The sequence below is a fragment of the Gadus macrocephalus genome, chromosome 22 (assembly GCF_031168955.1).
Source record: "Gadus macrocephalus chromosome 22, ASM3116895v1".
Taxonomy (NCBI): domain Eukaryota; kingdom Metazoa; phylum Chordata; class Actinopteri; order Gadiformes; family Gadidae; genus Gadus; species Gadus macrocephalus.
The window spans coordinates 15,798,658-15,820,711 of record NC_082403.1 but is presented as its reverse complement, the minus strand read 5'-3'; the positions used below and the strand labels follow the sequence as shown (position 1 = coordinate 15,820,711).

The 22,054-nt window shown below is 39.9% G+C and overlaps 11 non-coding genes across 11 annotated transcripts; all 11 read right to left on the bottom strand.

The window, feature by feature from the left end:
- Positions 1-1,542: 1,542 nt before the first annotated feature.
- trnay-gua (transfer RNA tyrosine (anticodon GUA)) lies at positions 1,543-1,630 on the bottom strand. Its single transcript is given in 2 exon segments — positions 1,543-1,578; positions 1,594-1,630. It is a non-coding gene; the product is annotated as a tRNA-Tyr (tRNA).
- Positions 1,631-1,969: 339 nt separating this feature from the next.
- trnay-gua (transfer RNA tyrosine (anticodon GUA)) lies at positions 1,970-2,057 on the bottom strand. Its single transcript is given in 2 exon segments — positions 1,970-2,005; positions 2,021-2,057. It is a non-coding gene; the product is annotated as a tRNA-Tyr (tRNA).
- A 767-nt stretch (positions 2,058-2,824) lies between these two features.
- On the bottom strand, positions 2,825-2,912 carry trnay-gua (transfer RNA tyrosine (anticodon GUA)). The gene is given in 2 exon segments: positions 2,825-2,860; positions 2,876-2,912. It is a non-coding gene; the product is annotated as a tRNA-Tyr (tRNA).
- Positions 2,913-3,251: 339 nt separating this feature from the next.
- On the bottom strand, positions 3,252-3,339 carry trnay-gua (transfer RNA tyrosine (anticodon GUA)). The gene is given in 2 exon segments: positions 3,252-3,287; positions 3,303-3,339. It is a non-coding gene; the product is annotated as a tRNA-Tyr (tRNA).
- A 1,194-nt stretch (positions 3,340-4,533) lies between these two features.
- Positions 4,534-4,621, bottom strand: trnay-gua (transfer RNA tyrosine (anticodon GUA)). The gene is given in 2 exon segments: positions 4,534-4,569; positions 4,585-4,621. It is a non-coding gene; the product is annotated as a tRNA-Tyr (tRNA).
- A 1,195-nt stretch (positions 4,622-5,816) lies between these two features.
- trnay-gua (transfer RNA tyrosine (anticodon GUA)) lies at positions 5,817-5,904 on the bottom strand. The gene is given in 2 exon segments: positions 5,817-5,852; positions 5,868-5,904. It is a non-coding gene; the product is annotated as a tRNA-Tyr (tRNA).
- A 339-nt stretch (positions 5,905-6,243) lies between these two features.
- On the bottom strand, positions 6,244-6,331 carry trnay-gua (transfer RNA tyrosine (anticodon GUA)). Its single transcript is given in 2 exon segments — positions 6,244-6,279; positions 6,295-6,331. It is a non-coding gene; the product is annotated as a tRNA-Tyr (tRNA).
- A 767-nt stretch (positions 6,332-7,098) lies between these two features.
- trnay-gua (transfer RNA tyrosine (anticodon GUA)) lies at positions 7,099-7,186 on the bottom strand. Its single transcript is given in 2 exon segments — positions 7,099-7,134; positions 7,150-7,186. It is a non-coding gene; the product is annotated as a tRNA-Tyr (tRNA).
- Positions 7,187-7,525: 339 nt separating this feature from the next.
- trnay-gua (transfer RNA tyrosine (anticodon GUA)) lies at positions 7,526-7,613 on the bottom strand. The gene is given in 2 exon segments: positions 7,526-7,561; positions 7,577-7,613. It is a non-coding gene; the product is annotated as a tRNA-Tyr (tRNA).
- Positions 7,614-10,517: 2,904 nt separating this feature from the next.
- trnay-gua (transfer RNA tyrosine (anticodon GUA)) lies at positions 10,518-10,605 on the bottom strand. The gene is given in 2 exon segments: positions 10,518-10,553; positions 10,569-10,605. It is a non-coding gene; the product is annotated as a tRNA-Tyr (tRNA).
- A 767-nt stretch (positions 10,606-11,372) lies between these two features.
- On the bottom strand, positions 11,373-11,460 carry trnay-gua (transfer RNA tyrosine (anticodon GUA)). Its single transcript is given in 2 exon segments — positions 11,373-11,408; positions 11,424-11,460. It is a non-coding gene; the product is annotated as a tRNA-Tyr (tRNA).
- Positions 11,461-22,054: the final 10,594 nt, after the last annotated feature.

Below are 22,054 nucleotides of genomic sequence, written 5' to 3'. Positions count from 1 at the left end.
TTCCACAAATGATAATTCCTCAAAGTGGTTTTGCACGTCTATGAATTAACTTCTAGCCGGAGTTGAACCAGCGACCAAAGGATTTCAGACACTTTTCATTACAGTCCTCTGCCCCACCACCTGCGCTATCGAATGTTGAGTGGTCTTTCGTAATTGAGAGAATACCTAAAAATGTCTATTGGTAACGACTTTCTCTGATTAACCACCATTTCATCATGAATTGATACTTCCTCAAAGTGGTTTTGCAACTCTATAAAATTCCTTCGAGCCGGAGTTGAACAAGCGACCTAAGGATTTCAGACTCATTTCACTACAGTCCTCCGCTCTACCAACTGAGCTATCGAAGGGTGAGACAAATTATGCAATTGGGAGTACATATACTAAATAAACTGGATACGACTATCTCTGATTGAATATTTGCCATTTCTTCCCCAAATGATGATTTCCTCAAAGTAGTTTTGCCCTTCTATAAAATACCTTCTAGCCGAAGTTGAACCAGCGACCAAAGGATTTTAGACTCTTTTCATTCCAGTCCTCTGCCCCACCAACTGCACTTTCGAAGGTTGAGTGGTCTTGCGTAATTGAGAGAATACCTAAAAATGTCTATTGGTAACGACTTTCTCTGATTAACCACCATTTCATCATGAATTGATACTTCCTCAAAGTGGTTTTGCAACTCTATAAAATTCCTTCGAGCCGGAGTTGAACCAGCGACCTAAGGATTTCAGACTCATATCACTACAGTCCTCCGCTCTACCAACTGAGCTAACGAAGGGTGAGATAATTCATGCAATTGGGAGTACATATACTAAATAAACTGGATACGACTATCTCTGGTTGAATATTTGCCATTTCTTCCCCAAATGATGATTTCCTCAAAGTAGTTTTGCCCTTCTATAAATTACCTTCTAGCCGAAGTTGAACAAGCGACCAAAGGATTTTAGACTCTTTTCATTCCAGTCCTCTGCCCCACTAACTGCACTTTCGAAGGTTGAGTGGTCTTGCGTAATTGAGAGAAAACCTAAAAATGTCTATTGGTAACGACTTTCTCTGATTAACCACCATTTCATCGTGAATTGATACTTCCTCAAAGTGGTTTTGCAACTCTATATAATTCCTTCGAGCCAGAGTTGAACCAGCGACCTAAGGATTACATACTCTTTTCACTACAGACCTCCTCTCTACCAACTGAGCTATCGAAGGGTAAGATTACCAGTGTAATTGAGAGACAATCTACAAAATAAACTGGAAACAACATTCTCTGATTGAACATTTTCCATATCTTCCCCAAATGATAATTCCTCAAAGTAGTTTTGCCCTACTATAAATTACCTTCTAGCCGGAGTTGATCCAGCGACCTAAGGATTTCAGACTATTTTCATTACAGTCCTCTGCCCCACCAACTGCGCTATCGAAGGTTGAGTGGTCTTGCGTAATTGAGAGAATACCTAAATATGTCTATTGGTAACGACATTCTCTGATTAACTAGCATTTCATCATGAAATGATACTTCCTCTATGTGGTTTTGCAACTCTATAAATTTCCTTCGAGCCGGAGTTGAACCAGCGACCTAAGGATTTCAGACTCATTTCACTACAGTCCTCCGCTCTACCAACTGAGCTATCGAAGGGTGAGACAAATTATGCAATTGGGAGTACATATACTAAATAAACTGGATACGACTATCTCTGATTGAATATTTGCCATTTCTTCCACAAATGATAATTCCTCAAAGTGGTTTTGCACGTCTATGAATTAACTTCTAGCCGGAGTTGAACCAGCGACCAAAGGATTTCAGACACTTTTCATTACAGTCCTCTGCCCCACCACCTGCGCTATCGAATGTTGAGTGGTCTTTCGTAATTGAGAGAATACCTAAAAATGTCTATTGGTAACGACTTTCTCTGATTAACCACCATTTCATCATGAATTGATACTTCCTCAAAGTGGTTTTGCAACTCTATAAAATTCCTTCGAGCCGGAGTTGAACCAGCGACCTAAGGATTTCAGACTCATTTCACTACAGTCCTCCGCTCTACCAACTGAGCTATCGAAGGGTGAGACAAAATATGCAATTGGGAGTACATATACTAAATAAACTGGATACGACAATCTCTGATTGAATATTTGCCATTTCTTCCCCAAATGATGATTTCCTCAAAGTAGTTTTGCCCTTCTATAAAATACCTTCTAGCCGAAGTTGAACCAGCGACCAAAGGATTTTAGACTCTTTTCATTCCAGTCCTCTGCCCCACCAACTGCACTTTCGAAGGTTGAGTGGTCTTGCGTAATTGAGAGAAAACCTAAAAATGTCTATTGGTAACGACTTTCTCTGATTAACCACCATTTCATCGTGAATTGATACTTCCTCAAAGTGGTTTTGCAACTCTATATAATTCCTTCGAGCCAGAGTTGAACCAGCGACCTAAGGATTACATACTCTTTTCACTACAGACCTCCTCTCTACCAACTGAGCTATCGAAGGGTAAGATTACCAGTGTAATTGAGAGACAATCTACAAAATAAACTGGAAACAACATTCTCTGATTGAACATTTTCCATATCTTCCCCAAATGATAATTCCTCAAAGTAGTTTTGCCCTACTATAAATTACCTTCTAGCCGGAGTTGATCCGGCGACCTAAGGATTTCAGACTATTTTCATTACAGTCCTCTGCCCCACCAACTGCGCTATCGAAGGTTGAGTGGTCTTGCGTAATTGAGAGAATACCTAAATATGTCTATTGGTAACGACATTCTCTGATTAACTAGCATTTCATCATGAAATGATACTTCCTCTATGTGGTTTTGCAACTCTATAAATTTCCTTCGAGCCGGAGTTGAACCAGCGACCTAAGGATTTCAGACTCATTTCACTACAGTCCTCCGCTCTACCAACTGAGCTATCGAAGGGTGAGACAAATTATGCAATTGGGAGTACATATACTAAATAAACTGGATACGACTATCTCTGATTGAATATTTGCCATTTCTTCCACAAATGATAATTCCTCAAAGTGGTTTTGCACGTCTATGAATTAACTTCTAGCCGGAGTTGAACCAGCGACCAAAGGATTTCAGACACTTTTCATTACAGTCCTCTGCCCCACCACCTGCGCTATCGAATGTTGAGTGGTCTTTCGTAATTGAGAGAATACCTAAAAATGTCTATTGGTAACGACTTTCTCTGATTAACCACCATTTCATCATGAATTGATACTTCCTCAAAGTGGTTTTGCAACTCTATAAAATTCCTTCGAGCCGGAGTTGAACCAGCGACCTAAGGATTTCAGACTCATTTCACTACAGTCCTCCGCTCTACCAACTGAGCTATCGAAGGGTGAGACAAATTATGCAATTGGGAGTACATATACTAAATAAACTGGATACGACTATCTCTGATTGAATATTTGCCATTTCTTCCCCAAATGATGATTTCCTCAAAGTAGTTTTGCCCTTCTATAAAATACCTTCTAGCCGAAGTTGAACCAGCGACCAAAGGATTTTAGACTCTTTTCATTCTAGTCCTCTGCCCCACCAACTGTACTTTCGAAGGTTGAGTGGTCTTGCGTAATTGAGAGAATACCTAAAAATTTCTATTGGTAACGACTTTCTCTGATTAACCACCATTTCATCATGAATTGATACTTCCTCAAAGTGGTTTTGCAACTCTATAATATTCCTTCGAGCCGGAGTTGAACCAGCGACCTAAGGATTTCAGACACATTTCACTACAGTCCTCCCCTCTACCAACTGAGCTATCGAAGGGTGAGATAATTCATGCAATTGGGAGTACATATACTAAATAAACTGGATACGACTATCTCTGGTGTAATATTTTCCATTTCTTCCCCAAATGATAATTCCTCAAAGTAGTTTTGCCCTTCTATAAATTACCTTCTAGCCGGAGTTGAACCAGCGACCAAAGGATTTCAGACATTTTTCATTACAGTCCTCTGCCCCACCAACTGCGCTATCGAAGGTTGAGTGGTCTTGCGTAATTGAGAGAATACCTAAATATGTCTATTGGTAACGACATTCTCTGATTAACTAGCATTTCATCATGAAATGATACTTCCTCTATGTGGTTTTGCAACTCTATAAAATTCCTTCGAGCCGGAGTTGAACCAGCGACCTAAGGATTTCAGACTCATTTCTCTACAGTCCTCCGCTCTACCAACTGAGCTAACGAAGGGTAAAATTGCATGTGTAATTGAGAGAGAATCTACTAAATAAACTGGAAACGACATTCTCCGATTGAACATTTTCCATTTCTTCCACAAATGATAATTCCTCAAAGTGGTTTTGCACGTCTATGAATTAACTTCTAGCCGGAGTTGAACCAGCGACCAAAGGATTTCAGACACTTTTCATTACAGTCCTCTGCCCCACCACCTGCGCTATCGAATGTTGAGTGGTCTTTCGTAATTGAGAGAATACCTAAAAATGTCTATTGGTAACGACTTTCTCTGATTAACCACCATTTCATCATGAATTGATACTTCCTCAAAGTGGTTTTGCAACTCTATAAAATTCCTTCGAGCCGGAGTTGAACCAGCGACCTAAGGATTTCAGACTCATTTCACTACAGTCCTCCGCTCTACCAACTGAGCTATCGAAGGGTGAGACAAATTATGCAATTGGGAGTACATATACTAAATAAACTGGATACGACTATCTCTGATTGAATATTTGCCATTTCTTCCCCAAATGATGATTTCCTCAAAGTAGTTTTGCCCTTCTATAAAATACCTTCTAGCCGAAGTTGAACCAGCGACCAAAGGATTTTAGACTCTTTTCATTCCAGTCCTCTGCCCCACCAACTGCACTTTCGAAGGTTGAGTGGTCTTGCGTAATTGAGAGAATACCTAAAAATGTCTATTGGTAACGACTTTCTCTGATTAACCACCATTTCATCATGAATTGATACTTCCTCAAAGTGGTTTTGCAACTCTATAAAATTCCTTCGAGCCGGTGTTGAACCAGCGACCTAAGGATTTCAGACTCATATCACTACAGTCCTCCGCACTACCAACTGAGCTATCGAAGGGTGAGATAATACATGCAATTGGGAGTACATATACTAAATAAACTGGATACGACTATCTCTGGTTGAATATTTGCCATTTCTTCCCCAAATGATGATTTCCTCAAAGTAGTTTTGCCCTTCTATAAATTACCTTCTAGCCGAAGTTGAACAAGCGACCAAAGGATTTTAGACTCTTTTCATTCCAGTCCTCTGCCCCACTAACTGCACTTTCGAAGGTTGAGTGGTCTTGCGTAATTGAGAGAAAACCTAAAAATGTCTATTGGTAACGACTTTCTCTGATTAACCACCATTTCATCGTGAATTGATACTTCCTCAAAGTGGTTTTGCAACTCTATATAATTCCTTCGAGCCAGAGTTGAACCAGCGACCTAAGGATTACATACTCTTTTCACTACAGACCTCCTCTCTACCAACTGAGCTATCGAAGGGTAAGATTACCAGTGTAATTGAGAGACAATCTACAAAATAAACTGGAAACAACATTCTCTGATTGAACATTTTCCATATCTTCCCCAAATGATAATTCCTCAAAGTAGTTTTGCCCTACTATAAATTACCTTCTAGCCGGAGTTGATCCAGCGACCTAAGGATTTCAGACTATTTTCATTACAGTCCTCTGCCCCACCAACTGCGCTATCGAAGGTTGAGTGGTCTTGCGTAATTGAGAGAATACCTAAATATGTCTATTGGTAACGACATTCTCTGATTAACTAGCATTTCATCATGAAATGATACTTCCTCTATGTGGTTTTGCAACTCTGTAAATTTCCTTCGAGCCGGAGTTGAACCAGCGACCTAAGGATTTCAGACTCATTTCACTACAGTCCTCCGCTCTACCAACTGAGCTATCGAAGGGTGAGACAAATTATGCAATTGGGAGTACATATACTAAATAAACTGGATACGACTATCTCTGATTGAATATTTGCCATTTCTTCCACAAATGATAATTCCTCAAAGTGGTTTTGCACGTCTATGAATTAACTTCTAGCCGGAGTTGAACCAGCGACCAAAGGATTTCAGACACTTTTCATTACAGTCCTCTGCCCCACCACCTGCGCTATCGAATGTTGAGTGGTCTTTCGTAATTGAGAGAATACCTAAAAATGTCTATTGGTAACGACTTTCTCTGATTAACCACCATTTCATCATGAATTGATACTTCCTCAAAGTGGTTTTGCAACTCTATAAAATTCCTTCGAGCCGGAGTTGAACCAGCGACCTAAGGATTTCAGACTCATTTCACTACAGTCCTCCGCTCTACCAACTGAGCTATCGAAGGGTGAGACAAATTATGCAATTGGGAGTACATATACTAAATAAACTGGATACGACAATCTCTGATTGAATATTTGCCATTTCTTCCCCAAATGATGATTTCCTCAAAGTAGTTTTGCCCTTCTATAAAATACCTTCTAGCCGAAGTTGAACCAGCGACCAAAGGATTTTAGACTCTTTTCATTCCAGTCCTCTGCCCCACCAACTGCACTTTCGAAGGTTGAGTGGTCTTGCGTAATTGAGAGAAAACCTAAAAATGTCTATTGGTAACGACTTTCTCTGATTAACCACCATTTCATCGTGAATTGATACTTCCTCAAAGTGGTTTTGCAACTCTATATAATTCCTTCGAGCCAGAGTTGAACCAGCGACCTAAGGATTACATACTCTTTTCACTACAGACCTCCTCTCTACCAACTGAGCTATCGAAGGGTAAGATTACCAGTGTAATTGAGAGACAATCTACAAAATAAACTGGAAACAACATTCTCTGATTGAACATTTTCCATATCTTCCCCAAATGATAATTCCTCAAAGTAGTTTTGCCCTACTATAAATTACCTTCTAGCCGGAGTTGATCCGGCGACCTAAGGATTTCAGACTATTTTCATTACAGTCCTCTGCCCCACCAACTGCGCTATCGAAGGTTGAGTGGTCTTGCGTAATTGAGAGAATACCTAAATATGTCTATTGGTAACGACATTCTCTGATTAACTAGCATTTCATCATGAAATGATACTTCCTCTATGTGGTTTTGCAACTCTATAAATTTCCTTCGAGCCGGAGTTGAACCAGCGACCTAAGGATTTCAGACTCATTTCACTACAGTCCTCCGCTCTACCAACTGAGCTATCGAAGGGTGAGACAAATTATGCAATTGGGAGTACATATACTAAATAAACTGGGTACGACTATCTCTGATTGAATATTTGCCATTTCTTCCACAAATGATAATTCCTCAAAGTGGTTTTGCACGTCTATGAATTAACTTCTAGCCGGAGTTGAACCAGCGACCAAAGGATTTCAGACACTTTTCATTACAGTCCTCTGCCCCACCACCTGCGCTATCGAATGTTGAGTGGTCTTTCGTAATTGAGAGAATACCTAAAAATGTCTATTGGTAACGACTTTCTCTGATTAACCACCATTTCATCATGAATTGATACTTCCTCAAAGTGGTTTTGCAACTCTATAAAATTCCTTCGAGCCGGAGTTGAACCAGCGACCTAAGGATTTCAGACTCATTTCACTACAGTCCTCCGCTCTACCAACTGAGCTATCGAAGGGTGAGACAAATTATGCAATTGGGAGTACATATACTAAATAAACTGGATACGACTATCTCTGATTGAATATTTGCCATTTCTTCCCCAAATGATGATTTCCTCAAAGTAGTTTTGCCCTTCTATAAAATACCTTCTAGCCGAAGTTGAACCAGCGACCAAAGGATTTTAGACTCTTTTCATTCTAGTCCTCTGCCCCACCAACTGTACTTTCGAAGGTTGAGTGGTCTTGCGTAATTGAGAGAATACCTAAAAATGTCTATTGGTAACGACTTTCTCTGATTAACCACCATTTCATCATGAATTGATACTTCCTCAAAGTGGTTTTGCAACTCTATAATATTCCTTCGAGCCGGAGTTGAACCAGCGACCTAAGGATTTCAGACACATTTCACTACAGTCCTCCCCTCTACCAACTGAGCTATCGAAGGGTGAGATAATTCATGCAATTGGGAGTACATATACTAAATAAACTGGATACGACTATCTCTGGTGTAATATTTTCCATTTCTTCCCCAAATGATAATTCCTCAAAGTAGTTTTGCCCTTCTATAAATTACCTTCTAGCCGGAGTTGAACCAGCGACCAAAGGATTTCAGACATTTTTCATTACAGTCCTCTGCCCCACCAACTGCGCTATCGAAGGTTGAGTGGTCTTGCGTAATTGAGAGAATACCTAAATATGTCTATTGGTAACGACATTCTCTGATTAACTAGCATTTCATCATGAAATGATACTTCCTCTATGTGGTTTTGCAACTCTATAAAATTCCTTCGAGCCGGAGTTGAACCAGCGACCTAATGATTTCAGACTCATTTCTCTACAGTCCTCCGCTCTACCAACTGAGCTAACGAAGGGTAAAATTGCATGAGTAATTGAGAGAGAATCTACTAAATAAACTGGAAACGACATTCTCCGATTGAACATTTTCCATTTCTTCCACAAATGATAATTCCTCAAAGTGGTTTTGCACGTCTATGAATTAACTTCTAGCCGGAGTTGAACCAGCGACCAAAGGATTTCAGACACTTTTCATTACAGTCCTCTGCCCCACCACCTGCGCTATCGAATGTTGAGTGGTCTTTCGTAATTGAGAGAATACCTAAAAATGTCTATTGGTAACGACTTTCTCTGATTAACCACCATTTCATCATGAATTGATACTTCCTCAAAGTGGTTTTGCAACTCTATAAAATTCCTTCGAGCCGGAGTTGAACCAGCGACCTAATGATTTCAGACTCATTTCACTACAGTCCTCCGCTCTACCAACTGAGCTATCGAAGGGTGAGACAAATTATGCAATTGGGAGTACATATACTAAATAAACTGGATACGACTATCTCTGATTGAATATTTGCCATTTCTTCCCCAAATGATGATTTCCTCAAAGTAGTTTTGCCCTTCTATAAAATACCTTCTAGCCGAAGTTGAACCAGCGACCAAAGGATTTTAGACTCTTTTCATTCCAGTCCTCTGCCCCACCAACTGCACTTTCGAAGGTTGAGTGGTCTTGCGTAATTGAGAGAATACCTAAAAATGTCTATTGGTAACGACTTTCTCTGATTAACCACCATTTCATCATGAATTGATACTTCCTCAAAGTGGTTTTGCAACTCTATAAAATTCCTTCGAGCCGGTGTTGAACCAACGACCTAAGGATTTCAGACTCATATCACTACAGTCCTCCGCACTACCAACTGAGCTATCGAAGGGTGAGATAATACATGCAATTGGGAGTACATATACTAAATAAACTGGATACGACTATCTCTGGTTGAATATTTGCCATTTCTTCCCCAAATGATGATTTCCTCAAAGTAGTTTTGCCCTTCTATAAATTACCTTCTAGCCGAAGTTGAACCAGCGACCAAAGGATTTTAGACTCTTTTCATTCCAGTCCTCTGCCCCACCAACTGCACTTTCGAAGGTTGAGTGGTCTTGCGTAATTGAGAGAAAACCTAAAAATGTCTATTGGTAACGACTTTCTCTGATTAACCACCATTTCATCGGGAATTGATACTTCCTCAAAGTGGTTTTGCAACTCTATATAATTCCTTCGAGCCAGAGTTGAACCAGCGACCTAAGGATTACATACCCTTTTCACTACAGACCTCCTCTCTACCAACTGAGCTATCGAAGGGTAAGATTACCAGTGTAATTGAGAGACAATCTACAAAATAAACTGGAAACAACATTCTCTGATTGAACATTTTCCATATCTTCCCCAAATGATAATTCCTCAAAGTAGTTTTGCCCTACTATAAATTACCTTCTAGCCGGAGTTGATCCAGCGACCTAAGGATTTCAGACTATTTTCATTACAGTCCTCTGCCCCACCAACTGCGCTATCGAAGGTTGAGTGGTCTTGCGTAATTGAGAGAATACCTAAATATGTCTATTGGTAACGACATTCTCTGATTAACTAGCATTTCATCATGAAATGATACTTCCTCTATGTGGTTTTGCAACTCTATAAATTTCCTTCGAGCCGGAGTTGATCCAGCGACCTAAGGATTTCAGACTCATTTCACTACAGTCCTCCGCTCTACCAACTGAGCTATCGAAGGGTGAGACAAATTATGCAATTGGGAGTACATATACTAAATAAACTGGATACGACTATCTCTGATTGAATATTTGCCATTTCTTCCACAAATGATAATTCCTCAAAGTGGTTTTGCACGTCTATGAATTAACTTCTAGCCGGAGTTGAACCAGCGACCAAAGGATTTCAGACACTTTTCATTACAGTCCTCTGCCCCACCACCTGCGCTATCGAATGTTGAGTGGTCTTTCGTAATTGAGAGAATACCTAAAAATGTCTATTGGTAACGACTTTCTCTGATTAACCACCATTTCATCATGAATTGATACTTCCTCAAAGTGGTTTTGCAACACTATAAATTTCCTTCGAGCCGGAGTTGAACCAGCGACCTAAGGATTTCAGACTCATTTCACTACAGTCCTCCGCTCTACCAACTGAGCTATCGAAGGGTGAGACAAATAATGCAATTGGGAGTACATATACTAAATAAACTGGATACGACTATCTCTGATTGAATATTTGCCATTTCTTCCCCAAATGATGATTTCCTCAAAGTAGTTTTGCCCTTCTATAAAATACCTTGTAGCCGAAGTTGAACCAGCGACCAAAGGATTTTAGACTCTTTTCATTCCAGTCCTCTGCCCCACCAACTGCACTTTCGAAGGTTGAGTGGTCTTGCGTAATTGAGAGAAAACCTAAAAATGTCTATTGGTAACGACTTTCTCTGATTAACCACCATTTCATCGTGAATTGATACTTCCTCAAAGTGGTTTTGCAACTCTATAAAATTCCTTCGAGCCAGAGTTGAACCAGCGACCTAAGGATTACATACTCTTTTCACTACAGACCTCCTCTCTACCAACTGAGCTATCGAAGGGTATGATTACCAGTGTAATTGAGAGACAATCTACAAAATAAACTGGAAACAACATTCTCTGATTGAACATTTTCCATATCTTCCCCAAATGATAATTCCTCAAAGTAGTTTTGCCCTACTATAAATTACCTTCTAGCCGGAGTTGAACCAGCGACCTAAGGATTTCAGACTATTTTCATTACAGTCCTCTGCCCCACCAACTGCGCTATCGAAGGTTGAGTGGTCTTGCGTAATTGAGAGAATACCTAAATATGTCTATTGGTAACGACATTCTCTGATTAACTAGCATTTCATCATGAAATGATACTTCCTCTATGTGGTTTTGCAACTCTATAAAATTCCTTCGAGCCGGAGTTGAACCAGCGACCTAAGGATTTCAGACTCATTTCTCTACAGTCCTCCGCTCTACCAACTGAGCTATCGAAGGGTAAAATTACATGAGTAATTGAGAGAGAATCTACTAAATAAACTGGAAACGACATTCTCCGATTGAACATTTTCCATTTCTTCCACAAATGATAATTCCTCAAAGTGGTTTTGCACGTCTATGAATTAACTTCTAGCCGGAGTTGAACCAGCGACCAAAGGATTTCAGACACTTTTCATTACAGTCCTCTGCCCCACCACCTGCGCTATCGAATGTTGAGTGGTCTTTCGTAATTGAGAGAATACCTAAAAATGTCTATTGGTAACGTCTTTCTCTGATTAACCACCATTTCATCATGAATTGATACTTCCTCAAAGTGGTTTTGCAACTCAAAGTGGTTTTGCAAGCTATCGAAGGGTGAGATAATTCATGCAATTGGGAGTACATATACTAAATAAACTGGATACGACTATCTCTGGTTGAATATTTTCCATTTCTTCCCCAAATGATAATTCCTCAAAGTAGTTTTGCCCTTCTATAAATTACCTTCTAGCCGGAGTTGAACCAGCGACCAAAGGATTTCAGACACTTTTCATTACAGTCCTCTGCCCCACCACCTGCGCTATCGAATGTTGAGTGGTCTTTCGTAATTGAGAGAATACCTAAAAATGTCTATTGGTAACGACTTTCTCTGATTAACCACAATTTCATCATGAATTGATACTTCCTCAAAGTGGTTTCTCCGATTGAACATTTTCCATTTCTTCCACAAATGATAATTCCTCAAAGTGGTTTTGCACGTCTATGAATTAACTTCTAGCCGGAGTTGAACCAGCGACCAAAGGATTTCAGACACTTTTCATTACAGTCCTCTGCCCCACCACCTGCGCTATCGAATGTTGAGTGGTCTTTCGTAATTGAGAGAATACCTAAAAATGTCTATTGGTAACGACTTTCTCTGATTAACCACCATTTCATCATGAATTGATACTTCCTCAAAGTGGTTTTGCAACTCTATAAAATTCCTTCGAGCCGGAGTTGAACCAGCGACCTAAGGATTTCAGACTCATTTCACTACAGTCCTCCGCTCTACCAACTGAGCTATCGAAGGGTGAGACAAATTATGCAATTGGGAGTACATATACTAAATAAACTGGATACGACTATCTCTGATTGAATATTTGCCATTTCTTCCCCAAATTATGATTTCCTCAAAGTAGTTTTGCCCTTCTATAAAATACCTTCTAGCCGAAGTTGAACCAGCGACCAAAGGATTTTAGACTCTTTTCTTTCCAGTCCTCTGCCCCACCAACTGTACTTTCGAAGGTTGAGTGGTCTTGCGTAATTGAGAGAATACCTAAAAATGTCTATTGGTAACGACTTTCACTGATTAACCACCATTTCATCATGAATTGATACTTCCTCAAAGTGGTTTTGCAACACTATAAATTTCCTTCGAGCCGGAGTTGAACCAGCGACCTAAGGATTTCAGACTCATTTCACTACAGTCCTCCGCTCTACCAACTGAGCTATCGAAGGGTGAGACAAATTATGCAATTGGGAGTACATATACTAAATAAACTGGATACGACTATCTCTGATTGAATATTTGCCATTTCTTCCCCAAATGATGATTTCCTCAAAGTAGTTTTGCCCTTCTATAAAATACCTTCTAGCCGAAGTTGAACCAGCGACCAAAGGATTTTAGACTCTTTTCTTTCCAGTCCTCTGCCCCACCAACTGTACTTTCGAAGGTTGAGTGGTCTTGCGTAATTGAGAGAATACCTAAAAATGTCTATTGGTAACGACTTTCACTGATTAACCACCATTTCATCATGAATTGATACTTCCTCAAAGTGGTTTTGCAACACTCTAAATTTCCTTCGAGCCGGAGTTGAACCAGCGACCTAAGGATTTCAGACTCATTTCACTACAGTCCTCCGCTCTACCAACTGAGCTATCGAAGGGTGAGACAAATTATGCAATTGGGAGTACATATACTAAATAAACTGGATACGACTATCTCTGATTGAATATTTGCCATTTCTTCCCCAAATGATGATTTCCTCAAAGTAGTTTTGCCCTTCTATAAAATACCTTGTAGCCGAAGTTGAACCAGCGACCAAAGGATTTTAGACTCTTTTCATTCCAGTCCTCTGCCCCACCAACTGCACTTTCGAAGGTTGAGTGGTCTTGCGTAATTGAGAGAAAACCTAAAAATGTCTATTGGTAACGACTTTCTCTGATTAACCACCATTTCATCGTGAATTGATACTTCCTCAAAGTGGTTTTGCAACTCTATAAAATTCCTTCGAGCCAGAGTTGAACCAGCGACCTAAGGATTACATACTCTTTTCACTACAGACCTCCTCTCTACCAACTGAGCTATCGAAGGGTATGATTACCAGTGTAATTGAGAGACAATCTACAAAATAAACTGGAAACAACATTCTCTGATTGAACATTTTCCATATCTTCCCCAAATGATAATTCCTCAAAGTAGTTTTGCCCTACTATAAATTACCTTCTAGCCGGAGTTGAACCAGCGACCTAAGGATTTCAGACTATTTTCATTACAGTCCTCTGCCCCACCAACTGCGCTATCGAAGGTTGAGTGGTCTTGCGTAATTGAGAGAATACCTAAATATGTCTATTGGTAACGACATTCTCTGATTAACTAGCATTTCATCATGAAATGATACTTCCTCTATGTGGTTTTGCAACTCTATAAAATTCCTACGAGCCGGAGTTGAACCAGCGACCTAAGGATTTCAGACTCATTTCTCTACAGTCCTCCGCTCTACCAACTGAGCTATCGAAGGGTAAAATTACATGTGTAATTGAGAGAGAATCTACTAAATAAACTGGAAACGACATTCTCCGATTGAACATTTTCCATTTCTTCCACAAATGATAATTCCTCAAAGTGGTTTTGCACGTCTATGAATTAACTTCTAGCCGGAGTTGAACCAGCGACCAAAGGATTTCAGACACTTTTCATTACAGTCCTCTGCCCCACCACCTGCGCTATCGAATGTTGAGTGGTCTTTCGTAATTGAGAGAATACCTAAAAATGTCTATTGGTAACGTCTTTCTCTGATTAACCACCATTTCATCATGAATTGATACTTCCTCAAAGTGGTTTTGCAACTCAAAGTGGTTTTGCAAGCTATCGAAGGGTGAGATAATTCATGCAATTGGGAGTACATATACTAAATAACCTGGATACGACTATCTCTGGTTGAATATTTTCCATTTCTTCCCCAAATGATAATTCCTCAAAGTAGTTTTGCCCTTCTATAAATTACCTTCTAGCCGGAGTTGAACCAGCGACCAAAGGATTTCAGACACTTTTCATTACAGTCCTCTGCCCCACCACCTGCGCTATCGAATGTTGAGTGGTCTTTCGTAATTGAGAGAATACCTAAAAATGTCTATTGGTAACGACTTTCTCTGATTAACCACCATTTCATCATGAATTGATACTTCCTCAAAGTGGTTTCTCCGATTGAACATTTTCCATTTCTTCCACAAATGATAATTCCTCAAAGTGGTTTTGCACGTCTATGAATTAACTTCTAGCCGGAGTTGAACCAGCGACCAAAGGATTTCAGACACTTTTCATTACAGTCCTCTGCCCCACCACCTGCGCTATCGAATGTTGAGTGGTCTTTCGTAATTGAGAGAATACCTAAAAATGTCTATTGGTAACGACTTTCTCTGATTAACCACCATTTCATCATGAATTGATACTTCCTCAAAGTGGTTTTGCAACTCTATAAAATTCCTTCGAGCCGGAGTTGAACCAGCGACCTAAGGATTTCAGACTCATTTCACTACAGTCCTCCGCTCTACCAACTGAGCTATCTAAGGGTGAGACAAATTATGCAATTGGGAGTACATATACTAAATAAACTGGATACGACTATCTCTGATTGAATATTTGCCATTTCTTCCCCAAATGATGATTTCCTCAAAGTAGTTTTGCCCTTCTATAAAATACCTTCTAGCCGAAGTTGAACCAGCGACCAAAGGATTTTAGACTCTTTTCTTTCCAGTCCTCTGCCCCACCAACTGTACTTTCGAATGTTGAGTGGTCTTTCGTAATTGAGAGAATACCTAAAAATGTCTATTGGTAACGACTTTCTCTGATTAACCACCATTTCATCATGAATTGATACTTCCTCAAAGTGGTTTTGCAACACTATAAATTTCCTTCGAGCCGGAGTTGAACCAGCGACCTAAGGATTTCAGACTCATTTCACTACAGTCCTCCGCTCTACCAACTGAGCTATCGAAGGGTGAGACAAATTATGCAATTGGGAGTACATATACTAAATAAACTGGATACGACTATCTCTGATTGAATATTTGCCATTTCTTCCCCAAATGATGATTTCCTCAAAGTAGTTTTGCCCTTCTATAAAATACCTTGTAGCCGAAGTTGAACCAGCGACCAAAGGATTTTAGACTCTTTTCATTCCAGTCCTCTGCCCCACCAACTGCACTTTCGAAGGTTGAGTGGTCTTGCGTAATTGAGAGAAAACCTAAAAATGTCTATTGGTAACGACTTTCTCTGATTAACCACCATTTCATCGTGAATTGATACTTCCTCAAAGTGGTTTTGCAACTCTATAAAATTCCTTCGAGCCAGAGTTGAACCAGCGACCTAAGGATTACATACTCTTTTCACTACAGACCTCCTCTCTACCAACTGAGCTATCGAAGGGTATGATTACCAGTGTAATTGAGAGACAATCTACAAAATAAACTGGAAACAACATTCTCTGATTGAACATTTTCCATATCTTCCCCAAATGATAATTCCTCAAAGTAGTTTTGCCCTACTATAAATTACCTTCTAGCCGGAGTTGAACCAGCGACCTAAGGATTTCAGACTATTTTCATTACAGTCCTCTGCCCCACCAACTGCGCTATCGAAGGTTGAGTGGTCTTGCGTAATTGAGAGAATACCTAAATATGTCTATTGGTAACGACATTCTCTGATTAACTAGCATTTCATCATGAAATGATACTTCCTCTATGTGGTTTTGCAACTCTATAAAATTCCTTCGAGCCGGAGTTGAACCAGCGACCTAAGGATTTCAGACTCATTTCTCTACAGTCCTCCGCTCTACCAACTGAGCTATCGAAGGGTAAAATTACATGAGTAATTGAGAGAGAATCTACTAAATAAACTGGAAACGACATTCTCCGATTGAACATTTTCCATTTCTTCCACAAATGATAATTCCTCAAAGTGGTTTTGCACGTCTATGAATTAACTTCTAGCCGGAGTTGAACCAGCGACCAAAGGATTTCAGACACTTTTCATTACAGTCCTCTGCCCCACCACCTGCGCTATCGAATGTTGAGTGGTCTTTCGTAATTGAGAGAATACCTAAAAATGTCTATTGGTAACGTCTTTCTCTGATTAACCACCATTTCATCATGAATTGATACTTCCTCAAAGTGGTTTTGCAACTCAAAGTGGTTTTGCAAGCTATCGAAGGGTGAGATAATTCATGCAATTGGGAGTACATATACTAAATAAACTGGATACGACTATCTCTGGTTGAATATTTTCCATTTCTTCCCCAAATGATAATTCCTCAAAGTAGTTTTGCCCTTCTATAAATTACCTTCTAGCCGGAGTTGAACCAGCGACCAAAGGATTTCAGACACTTTTCATTACAGTCCTCTGCCCCACCACCTGCGCGATCGAATGTTGAGTGGTCTTTCGTAATTGAGAGAATACCTAAAAATGTCTATTGGTAACGACTTTCTCTGATTAACCACAATTTCATCATGAATTGATACTTCCTCAAAGTGGTTTCTCCGATTGAACATTTTCCATTTCTTCCACAAATGATAATTCCTCAAAGTGGTTTTGCACGTCTATGAATTAACTTCTAGCCGGAGTTGAACCAGCGACCAAAGGATTTCAGACACTTTTCATTACAGTCCTCTGCCCCACCACCTGCGCTATCGAATGTTGAGTGGTCTTTCGTAATTGAGAGAATACCTAAAAATGTCTATTGGTAACGACTTTCTCTGATTAACCACCATTTCATCATGAATTGATACTTCCTCAAAGTGGTTTTGCAACTCTATAAAATTCCTTCGAGCCGGAGTTGAACCAGCGACCTAAGGATTTCAGACTCATTTCACTACAGTCCTCCGCTCTACCAACTGAGCTATCGAAGGGTGAGACAAATTATGCAATTGGGAGTACATATACTAAATAAACTGGATACGACTATCTCTGATTGAATATTTGCCATTTCTTCCCCAAATGATGATTTCCTCAAAGTAGTTTTGCCCTTCTATAAAATACCTTCTAGCCGAAGTTGAACCAGCGACCAAAGGATTTTAGACTCTTTTCTTTCCAGTCCTCTGCCCCACCAACTGTACTTTCGAAGGTTGAGTGGTCTTGCGTAATTGAGAGAATACCTAAAAATGTCTATTGGTAACGACTTTCACTGATTAACCACCATTTCATCATGAATTGATACTTCCTCAAAGTGGTTTTGCAACACTATAAATTTCCTTCGAGCCGGAGTTGAACCAGCGACCTAAGGATTTCAGACTCATTTCACTACAGTCCTCCGCTCTACCAACTGAGCTATCGAAGGGTGAGACAAATTATGCAATTGGGAGTACATATACTAAATAAACTGGATACGACTATCTCTGATTGAATATTTGCCATTTCTTCCCCAAATGATGATTTCCTCAAAGTAGTTTTGCCCTTCTATAAAATACCTTGTAGCCGAAGTTGAACCAGCGACCAAAGGATTTTAGACTCTTTTCATTCCAGTCCTCTGCCCCACCAACTGCACTTTCGAAGGTTGAGTGGTCTTGCGTAATTGAGAGAAAACCTAAAAATGTCTATTGGTAACGACTTTCTCTGATTAACCACTATTTCATCGTGAATTGATACTTCCTCAAAGTGGTTTTGCAACTCTATAAAATTCCTTCGAGCCAGAGTTGAACCAGCGACCTAAGGATTACATACTCTTTTCACTACAGACCTCCTCTCTACCAACTGAGCTATCGAAGGGTATGATTACCAGTGTAATTGAGAGACAATCTACAAAATAAACTGGAAACAACATTCTCTGATTGAACATTTTCCATATCTTCCCCAAATGATAATTCCTCAAAGTAGTTTTGCCCTACTATAAATTACCTTCTAGCCGGAGTTGAACCAGCGACCTAAGGATTTCAGACTATTTTCATTACAGTCCTCTGCCCCACCAACTGCGCTATCGAAGGTTGAGTGGTCTTGCGTAATTGAGAGAATACCTAAATATGTCTATTGGTAACGACATTCTCTGATTAACTAGCATTTCATCATGAAATGATACTTCCTCTATGTGGTTTTGCAACTCTATAAAATTCCTTCGAGCCGGAGTTGAACCAGCGACCTAAGGATTTCAGACTCATTTCTCTACAGCCCTCCGCTCTACCAACTGAGCTATCGAAGGGTAAAATTACATGTGTAATTGAGAGAGAATCTACTAAATAAACTGGAAACGACATTCTCCGATTGAACATTTTCCATTTCTTCCACAAATGATAATTCCTCAAAGTGGTTTTGCACGTCTATGAATTAACTTCTAGCCGGAGTTGAACCAGCGACCAAAGGATTTCAGACACTTTTCATTACAGTCCTCTGCCCCACCACCTGCGCTATCGAATGTTGAGTGGTCTTTCGTAATTGAGAGAATACCTAAAAATGTCTATTGGTAACGTCTTTCTCTGATTAACCACCATTTCATAATGAATTGATACTTCCTCAAAGTGGTTTTGCAACTCAAAGTGGTTTTGCAAGCTATCGAAGGGTGAGATAATTCATGCAATTGGGAGTACATATACTAAATAACCTGGATACGACTATCTCTGGTTGAATATTTTCCATTTCTTCCCCAAATGATAATTCCTCAAAGTAGTTTTGCCCTTCTATAAATTACCTTCTAGCCGGAGTTGAACCAGCGACCAAAGGATTTCAGACACTTTTCATTACAGTCCTCTGCCCCACCACCTGCGCTATCGAATGTTGAGTGGTCTTTCGTAATTGAGAGAATACCTAAAAATGTCTATTGGTAACGACTTTCTCTGATTAACCACCATTTCATCATGAATTGATACTTCCTCAAAGTGGTTTCTCCGATTGAACATTTTCCATTTCTTCCACAAATGATAATTCCTCAAAGTGGTTTTGCACGTCTATGAATTAACTTCTAGCCGGAGTTGAACCAGCGACCAAAGGATTTCAGACACTTTTCATTACAGTCCTCTGCCCCACCACCTGCGCTATCGAATGTTGAGTGGTCTTTCGTAATTGAGAGAATACCTAAAAATGTCTATTGGTAACGACTTTCTCTGATTAACCACCATTTCATCATGAATTGATACTTCCTCAAAGTGGTTTTGCAACTCTATAAAATTCCTTCGAGCCGGAGTTGAACCAGCGACCTAAGGATTTCAGACTCATTTCACTACAGTCCTCCGCTCTACCAACTGAGCTATCGAAGGGTGAGACAAATTATGCAATTGGGAGTACATATACTAAATAAACTGGATACGACTATCTCTGATTGAATATTTGCCATTTCTTCCCCAAATGATGATTTCCTCAAAGTAGTTTTGCCCTTCTATAAAATACCTTCTAGCCGAAGTTGAACCAGCGACCAAAGGATTTTAGACTCTTTTCTTTCCAGTCCTCTGCCCCACCAACTGTACTTTCGAAGGTTGAGTGGTCTTGCGTAATTGAGAGAATACCTAAAAATGTCTATTGGTAACGACTTTCTCTGATTAACCACCATTTCATCATGAATTGATACTTCCTCAAAGTGGTTTTGCAACTCTATAAAATTCCTTCGAGCCGGAGTTGAACCAGCGACCTAAGGATTTCAGACTCATTTCACTACAGTCCTCCGCTCTACCAACTGAGCTATCGAAGGGTGAGATAATTCATGCAATTGGGAGTACATATACTAAATAAACTGGATACGACTATCTCTGGTTGAATATTTTCCATTTCTTCCCCAAATGATAATTCCTCAAAGTAGTTTTGCCCTTCTATAAAGTACCTTCTAGCCGGAGTTGAACCAGCGACCAAAGGATTTCAGACATTTTTCATTACAGTCCTCTGCCCCACCAACTGCGCTATCGAAGGTTGAGTGGTCTTGCGTAATTGAGAGAATACCTAAATATGTCTATTGGTAACGACATTCTCTGATTAACTAGCATTTCATCATGAAATGATACTTACTCTATGTGGTTTTGCAACTCTATAAAATTCCTTCGAGCCGGAGTTGAACCAGCGACCTAAGGATTTCTGACTCATTTCTCTACAGTCCTCCGCTCTACCAACTGAGCTATCGAAGGGTAAAATTACCTGTGTAATTGAGAGAGAATCTACTAAATGAACTGGAAACGACATTCTCCGATTGAACATTTTCCATTTCTTCCACAAATGATAATTCCTCAAAGTGGTTTTGCACGTCTATGAATTAACTTCTAGCCGGAGTTGAACCAGCGACCAAAGGATTTCAGACACTTTTCATTACAGTCCTCTGCCCCACCACCTGCGCTCTCGAATGTTGAGTGGTCTTTCGTAATTGAGAGAATACCTAAAAAAGTCTATTGGTAACGACTTTCTCTGATTAACCACCATTTCATCATGAATTGATACTTCCTCAAAGTGGTTTTGCAACTCTATAAAATTCCTTCGAGACGGAGTTGAACCAGCGACCTAAGGATTTCAGACTCATTTCACTACAGTCCTCCGCTCTACCAACTGAGCTATCGAAGGGTGAGACAAATTATGCAATTGGGAGTACATATACTAAATAAACTGGATACGACTATCTCTGATTGAATATTTGCCATTTCTTCCCCAAATGATGATTTCCTCAAAGTAGTTTTGCCCTTCCATAAAATACCTTCTAGCCGAAGTTGAACCAGCGACCAAAGGATTTTAGACTCTTTTCTTTCCAGTCCTCTGCCCCACCAACTGTACTTTCGAAGGTTGAGTGGTCTTGCGTAATTGAGAGAATACCTAAAAATGTCTATTGGTAACGACTTTCTCTGATTAACCACCATTTCATCATGAATTGATACTTCCTCAAAGTGGTTTTGCAACTCTATAAAATTCCTTCGAGCCGGAGTTGAACCAGCGACCTAAGGATTTCAGACTCATTTCACTACAGTCCTCCGCTCTACCAACTGAGCTATCGAAGGGTGAGACAAATTATGCAATTGGGAGTACATATACTAAATAAACTGGATACGACTATCTCTGATTTAATATTTGCCATTTCTTCCCCAAATGATGATTTCCTCAAAGTAGTTTTGCCCTTCTATAAATTACCTTCTAGCCGAAGTTGAACCAGCGACCAAAGGATTTTAGACTCTTTTCATTACAGTCCTCTGCCCCACCAACTGCACTTTCGAAGGTTGAGTGGTCTTGCGTAATTGAGAGAATACCTAAATATGTCTATTGGTAACGACTTTCTCTGATTAACTACAATTTCATCATGAAATGTAACTTCCTCAAAGTGGTTTTGCAACTCTATAAATTTCCTTCGAGCCGGAGTTGAACCAGCGACCTAAGGATTACAGACTCATTTCACTACAGTCCTCC